This window comes from Vicia villosa, linkage group LG6 (genome assembly GCF_029867415.1).
Source record: "Vicia villosa cultivar HV-30 ecotype Madison, WI linkage group LG6, Vvil1.0, whole genome shotgun sequence".
NCBI lineage: Eukaryota > Viridiplantae > Streptophyta > Magnoliopsida > Fabales > Fabaceae > Vicia > Vicia villosa.
In genome coordinates this window covers 11,516,786-11,524,046 of record NC_081185.1, presented here as the reverse complement: position 1 = coordinate 11,524,046, position 7,261 = coordinate 11,516,786, and the positions used below count along the sequence as shown (strand labels likewise).

The following is a 7,261-nucleotide window of genomic DNA, read 5'->3' as shown; positions in this document are numbered from 1 at the left end:
TTAATATTTAATAATATAATTCATTATATTATTAAATATTATTAAAATATTAAATAATAATATTTTAATATTTTTATTTAATATTAAAAAAAAACATCACGATTTCATTGAAAGATCTGAAGATATTAATATAAACAGGAAAGATTCTCAGTATGAAAGATACATGAACATGGAGCTGGCTTATGAATCTATGAATAAAATATTTAGAACGTTTTGCAACAATTTCTCTAAAATAAAAATGGAACGTGCATTTGCCTGTTTTCTTGCTAACACATGTATAGACTATTGATAGCATTATATAAATATGGAACGTGCATCTGCGAAACTATGACTTTATCAACTAAAATGAAAGAAGCCTAAAGATTTTTCCTTTTGAACCAAAACTAGAAGACTCTCTTCGTGCTACGTTCAAGCTCACACGTGAAGATTTGGATAAAATCAAGCAATATGTGTTATCCAAATGGGAAAAATTCAATCCAAATGAATCAAAGCCACAAAATTTATCATCATTTACTCTCACTTGTGCTTATTCACTTGTTTGTATAGCAAAAGCTGTTCATGAAGTTGAACAAGAGAAAGAAAAGTTTGCTTTTGCTTTTGCAATAGATTGTAGAGCAAGGTTGGAACCTCCATTTTTTTTAATAGGCAATGATACTATTAAAGGAGTTAAAGGGAAACTCCACCCGAGACAAACGGAAAACTCCGACTACTCACAACTAATGAGCGGAAGGATATTCCAAGAGTGAAAATTACAATTTACAGAAATCTTATAACTAGCCACTAGCCACCTCCAAGAAATTAAAGTAATCTCCGACATACACTCCATAAAGCTAAAGGACTCTCCTTTAAAAATGACCGCATTACGCTTTAACCAGATACACTAAACCGAGGCAAGCCAAATTACCGCAACGATATGCCTTCTGTTTAACCTCTTCACCTTATCACAATGCTTGAAGAACACCTCAAACTCTTCCAAGGTGATCTCCGACGTGCCCAACCAATTATACACCTTCGACCATATCCTCGATACAATTCCGCAATGACAAAGCAAGTGGCTTAGACTTTCTTCTTCCTTCTTACAAAACACACAAAGAAAGTCATTCATAGGAGCCACAATACCTCTCTTGAAAAGTTGGTCCTTTGTTGCTATCCTTCCAAGAATTACCCTCCAGCCAAAGCAAAGAATTTTTGACGGAACCTTGACCTTCCACAAGTGGTTTATAGCCGACACAGTGGCAGCTTCTAACGGAGGAGATGACAATTTCTCCTTGAACCTGTTGTAACAAGAATTAACAGAAAAAATTCCATCCGTTGTAGCAGCTAGCCCACACGAAAGCATCCTCCGTTTCTGTCTTCACCGGAAAATCCTGCAAAAACTCCACAAGCTGCTGAACTAGAACCGTAGTACCTGCTGTCCCGGCCGAAAACAAGGCTGGTAAATTCCAGTCCCAGCCAGTATCAGTGCCGCTGCCAGCTGCAACCACTGTTATAAGGTGATCCTCGGCCTCCGCAAATAGCTCCGGAACAGCCTCCCTTAGCGGTTCTCTACCTGCCCAGCGTGCGTACCAAAACGGGACAGCACCTCCATCCCCCAACTTACACTCAACAGCCCCGGCAAAGTGATTTTCCCCAAGATTCGCGTAATTATCGGAAATAAGCAAATCCCTCCACCAAATAGAGTCCTTATTATTTACAACACTAATATCTCCAACAAGAACTTTTAGAGCCGGATTTCCGTACCTATGTTTAAGAATACCACTCTCCACCGCTTCCTTTTCCGTTAGGATCTTCCACTTCCATTTGCTCAACAAAGACACATTGAGAATTTCCACATTCTTCACTCCAAGACCGCCTTCTTCTCGCTTTTTTCAAACGGTATCCCACCCTACCCAATGGATAGATTTTTTGTCTTCTCTTCTACTCCAAAGAAACCTACTTTGAATACTCCTAATCTCACTTAAAACTTTTGCGGGAGCTTTGTAAAAAGATAACGGGTAAATCGGGATAGCATTAAGGACCACATTAATCAACACCACTCTCCCCGCCACGTTAAGATGAACCCCCTCCAACCGGCCAACCTATTCCTCAAGTGCTTTATAAGATCTTTCCACATTGACAACTTCCTCGGGCTATCACCGACTCTAACACCGAGAAATTTGAAAGGAAGAGAATCAATCTTACAAGAAAGAAACGTAGATGCCGCATTCAAGAACCATTCTCCAACATTGACACCGTAAAGATTGCTCTTGTGGAAGTTTACCCTTAAACCACTCATTAACTCAAAACCCCTAAGCACGGTTTTCATACTCCAATGGTTCGAAGTATCTCCCTCCGCCAACATAATAGTGTCGTCCGCAAATTGTAAAAGGTTGACCTCTTCGTTTTCGTTGATCTTAAAGCCCCTAAATTGACCTACCTCCGTAGACTTCCTCATTAGCATAGAAAGAACCTCCGTAACTAACACAAACAAGAACGGAGACATCGGGTCTCCTTGACGGAGACCTTTTTCCACCACAAAATCCCTAGTAGTACTACCGTTAACAATAATGGACAAGGTACTAGTGAAGACACTTCCTTCCATCCACCGCATCCACCTCTCTCCAAAACCCATCTTCCTCATGATATACTTTAAGAAATTCCAACTAACACAATCGTACGCCTTCTCAAAGTCAACCTTCAAAACCACACAACTTCTCTTTTGTCTTTTGGCCATATCCAACACCTCATTCACCACTAGGACCCCATCCAAAATGTTTCTATTTGGAACAAACACCGTTTGAGAACTCGAGACCAAACTACCCACCACCTTTCTTAATCTTCCCGCGATAATTTTAGCAAGAATCTTGTAAATGCTACCTACAAGACAAATAGGGCGATACTCGGACAATGATTGAGGGTTCTTGATTTTAGGAACAAGCGTTATAACAGTCGAAGTACCAGCCTTTACCATGATAGCTTTATCATAGAAATCTTTCACAAACACCATAACATCCGACTTAACCAACTCCCAATTTTGCTTGTAGAACTCAAGGGAATAACCATCCGGACCGGCGCTCTTATTGCCGTCGCAAGACCACACAGCTTCTTTGACCTCATCCTCCAAAAACGGACGTTCCAACCATTCCCTATCCCTCTCACTCAACGAATTAAAAGTGAGGCCCTCTGGAACAGCTCTAGAATTATTCTCCTCTTTGAAAAAAGCTTTGAAATGCTCTTTAATCTCGTTCTTTATTTCCTCTACTCCTTCCACCTTCCCACCTTCCCCGTTTAACAAAGTGATGGCGTTCCTTCGATTCCTCTCCTTTATAGAATTATGGAAAAATCTTGAATTTTTGTCTCCATCTTCCAACCAAAGTTGTCTAGATTTCAACCTTAACATACTTTCTTTCACATCTATCCACTTCCACATCTCACTAGAGGCCCTCTTTCTATCCGACACCAAATCATCTACTAAACCTCCAAAATTATCAATTAAAAGATCGTCAAACTCATTGATTTTGGCAACTTCCGCATTCACCCTTAAATCAATCCACCCAAAAACCTCCCGATTCCAATCCCTAAGGCGCACCTTTAACCTTTTTAGCTTTTCCAAAATCACATAATCACCTCTCCCCGAAACCATCAACTTTGCCTATTCGTCTCTTATGAAGCCCTTAAATTCTTCATGGTTGAACCACGCATTATTAAACCTAAACGGCTTAGGACCCCAATCAACCCTCCCAACATTAAGATGAATGGGAGCGTGATCCGAAATATCCCGCTTCCCCACACGTTAATCAACCACCTCCCACGAATCACACAAACCTTTAGAAACCAAGAACCTGTCGAGCTTACTCATTGCCTTGCCATTACCTTTAAACCAAGTGAAACGCCCTCCCATACAAGGAACATCCACCAGCCCCATATTCTCGATAAAAGCTCTAAAATCCTCCATTCCTCTATAATTCGAACTCCTTCCCTCCCCTAGTCTTTCTCCACTTCTCAACACCTCATTGAAATCCCCTCCTAAACACCATTCTTCCCCCCCACCGCACCGCATCCTACTCCGAAGATTATCCCATAAACCTCTTCTAGCCACCACGTTACACTGAGCATAAATGTTAACCAAATTATAGTCTTTCCCTTTCCACGTGATATTGATGCCAACGAACCCTGCACCTATAAAGCTGTAATTAAGACACAAAGAATCCTTCCTCCACAGTATGACCAAACCTCCGGACGCACCCGAAGAGTTCGAGGCCGTCCACTCCACATCCTCACTACCCCAGAACGACCCTGCCAGCTACTCTGTAAACCTGTTCAGTTTCGTTTCTTGAATGAAACACACCTCTACCTTACTAGATTTAAGCAGAAAACTGATTCGCTTCCGCTTGGAAGGAATCCCACCCCCTCTGATGTTATACGAAATAATATTCATGATAACACTGACTGTTTCGCCTTCTTCTCCACCATTCTCTTCTTATCCCTCTTCTCCATTACCTCCACCAGCTTTACACTCATTCCTTGATCACCCTTGCTCACCACCCCCAATTTAGAGATAGACTCCCAAACTCTCCTCCCCACACCTGAATTCTCACAGTTTGCAATCCTTTCGTTACACCTATTAACCACCGAATCAGAGATGGAACAAGAAATTGACTCACCGGAGCCTGGATGCTCAGACGTTCCTTTCCCTTCCGTCGCTTCATTCTGGTTCAGAGGCGTTGATTTCCCCGCTTCTTCCACCGTCACGATATTACTCCTTGGGGCGATACAATCATAGTACAATTTTGATGACTCCACCCTCCATCCCAAATCCTTAACAGCTTTATTTTTTCTCTTTTTTGGGCTTCTTAACACACTACAGGCTTTGTCAAAGGACAAAAGATTTGAATTTTGGCCCAAAAGTGACTTTGGCCCAACGCTCCCTTCAAAATTGGCCTCATAGTCCCGAAACCCACTTGAGGCATAACATAACGCAGCAGATTTTGTGCTTTTTCCACTATAGCCAGACTCCTCACCTACGTTATAATCCTTTGATGCGTTTAATGCATTTAATGCATGGGGCACAGAAATCGAAGACTCAAAATCCTTGATACTGTCTGAGGATAAAGGGTTAACCTTTTTCCTAGCTTCCTTATAGACCTCCTTAAAACGTGTAACAAACTGGTTCCGTACACCTCCCTCAGAGCTATTTAGCTCCTTTTCGCCCCCTTCCTTCCCTAGACTCGGTGCACAGTTCCCTGTTGACTCCACCTCCTCGATACCTACACCGTCTCCGCCAGATTCCTCCATGGACAAACCTTGCTCCGATGAGTCTTCCTGATCCTATAACATCTCGTCCCCCCTGCACCTAACCGATACTTCGTCTTTCAATAGGGAAGAATCTTCTCTCAAGAAAATGCAAAAGTTTATCCCGTCAATCGAAACTTTCACCTTTTCATTGATCTTCTCCTTGCTAGCCGTTTTAATACACACTATTGCTTCATCCATTCTAGTTCTTGCCAGCGTTTGATCATCGCACTTGATAAACCCACCACTTTGATTGACTAAAAACTTGAAGAAACTCACACCCCAAGCATGGCACGGGGTCCCCGTCACTCTTAACCATAGTATCCTCTCCGTATCCACGTCAGTTGGCTTCCACAGGCGTATACTTAGAAACCATTTTCCCCACCAAAGCTTCCTTTCTTCCACAAAGCTCTCCACTCCACCTTTTACCAGATCTTCCAGAATACACATATTAGGACCCAATATCGTAACCCTGATGGTAAAGATGTCTTCTTCCAGAAAAAGCTGCTTTAAAGACATAGCTACCCCTGGATCCCTCACAACCCCAGTGTATGCCTGTTCATATCTCCTTAACTCATCTATCTCAGTTCTAAACCACAGTGGTTCGTACACCTCTTCCTCCTTAGACCCTCCTGTTTGCCTATTAAGCATTGCCTCCTTAAATGACCTATTATCCACCATACCACCATTTCCTCTACTGAACCTCCTCTCACCCTTCACCCCGTCTTGAGTCACTCTTCCTAAAACCTTACTCCCATGCATCTTCTCTTGCACCCTAGCAGGCCTCTGAAACCTCGGCAAGTTCGCAAATAATTTCCTCCCTCCCAGAACCATATTGTCTAACTTTACAGCTAGTAATTTCTCATCCTTGACATTAATGAAGCGAGCAAAACCAAATCTCCTACCCCTTCTATCTCTTATTGGAGATATAACCACCTCCACAATGTCACCCAACTCTTTGAACTCGAAGAGAAGGTCTCTGGCCTTCCACTTCTCACCAAACTTAGTTAAAAAAAATGGACGTTGATACACCCTCAACCTTTCCCACACCTCCACTGGCGACATCCCAAAAACCTGTCCCTGATTTTCTCCCATTCCTCCTTCCAACCTTCCTCCACCCATCACTGACTTCCTGAGAACGTTGTTCCATTAACGAAGTTGGCAAAGAAACGAATAACTAGGTTAGAGAGAGGTTAGACTTTCTCTCTCTAACATTTTTAGTGTTGTGTTAATGCAGCAATATGTGTGTGGTTGGAACCTCCATTACCAAATAACTATTTTGGTAACTGTGTTTTGGCTAGTTTCATTGATACACAACCAATTGATTTCATAAACGAAGATGGTGTCTTTTAAGTTGCGAAGGGTATATATGAGAAAATAAAGATGATAAATGAAAAGGGAATTTTTGAAGAAAGTATTTTTGATTTGTTTGATAAATATAGAACTTTAAATAATGAATATGAAACTTTTGGAGTTGATGGGTCTAATAAATTGGGTGCTTATAAGAATAATTTTGGTTATGGAAGGCCAGAAAAAGTGGAGTTAGTGTCCATAGATAAAGATTTATCAATTAGTTTTGGAGATAGTAAAGATGGTGATGGTGAAGTTGAAATTGGTCTTGCTCTAAATAAACATGTAATGAATATCTTTAACTCTTTGTTTCTTGAAGGAGTATGTGTTAATTGACTGTATGGAGCAGTGGAACTATGGTGTTTTTTTATTTTTTATTTTGTAAGAAGAATTTCAAGTCATTTCATCAATATCAAAAAGGTAAATAGACTTTATGCCTCAAGAATTTATGTTTCATATAAGTTCAGGCTTTTCATTTAAAATGTAATATAAGCAACATTACAATGAAAAGGTGTCCTATTTCTGGTGGAACAATGTTTTTATTTCGGTTGTGGTGTCGATGTAACATACATACATATATATATATACATATATATATATATATATATATATATATATATATATATATATATATATGGTG

The 7,261-nt window shown here is 40.7% G+C and overlaps 1 pseudogene; it reads left to right on the top strand.

Moving 5' to 3' along the window:
- The first annotated feature begins 344 nt into the window (after positions 1-344).
- Positions 345-6,957, top strand: LOC131613198 (phenolic glucoside malonyltransferase 1-like; annotated as a pseudogene).
- The last annotated feature ends 304 nt before the right edge of the window (positions 6,958-7,261 follow it).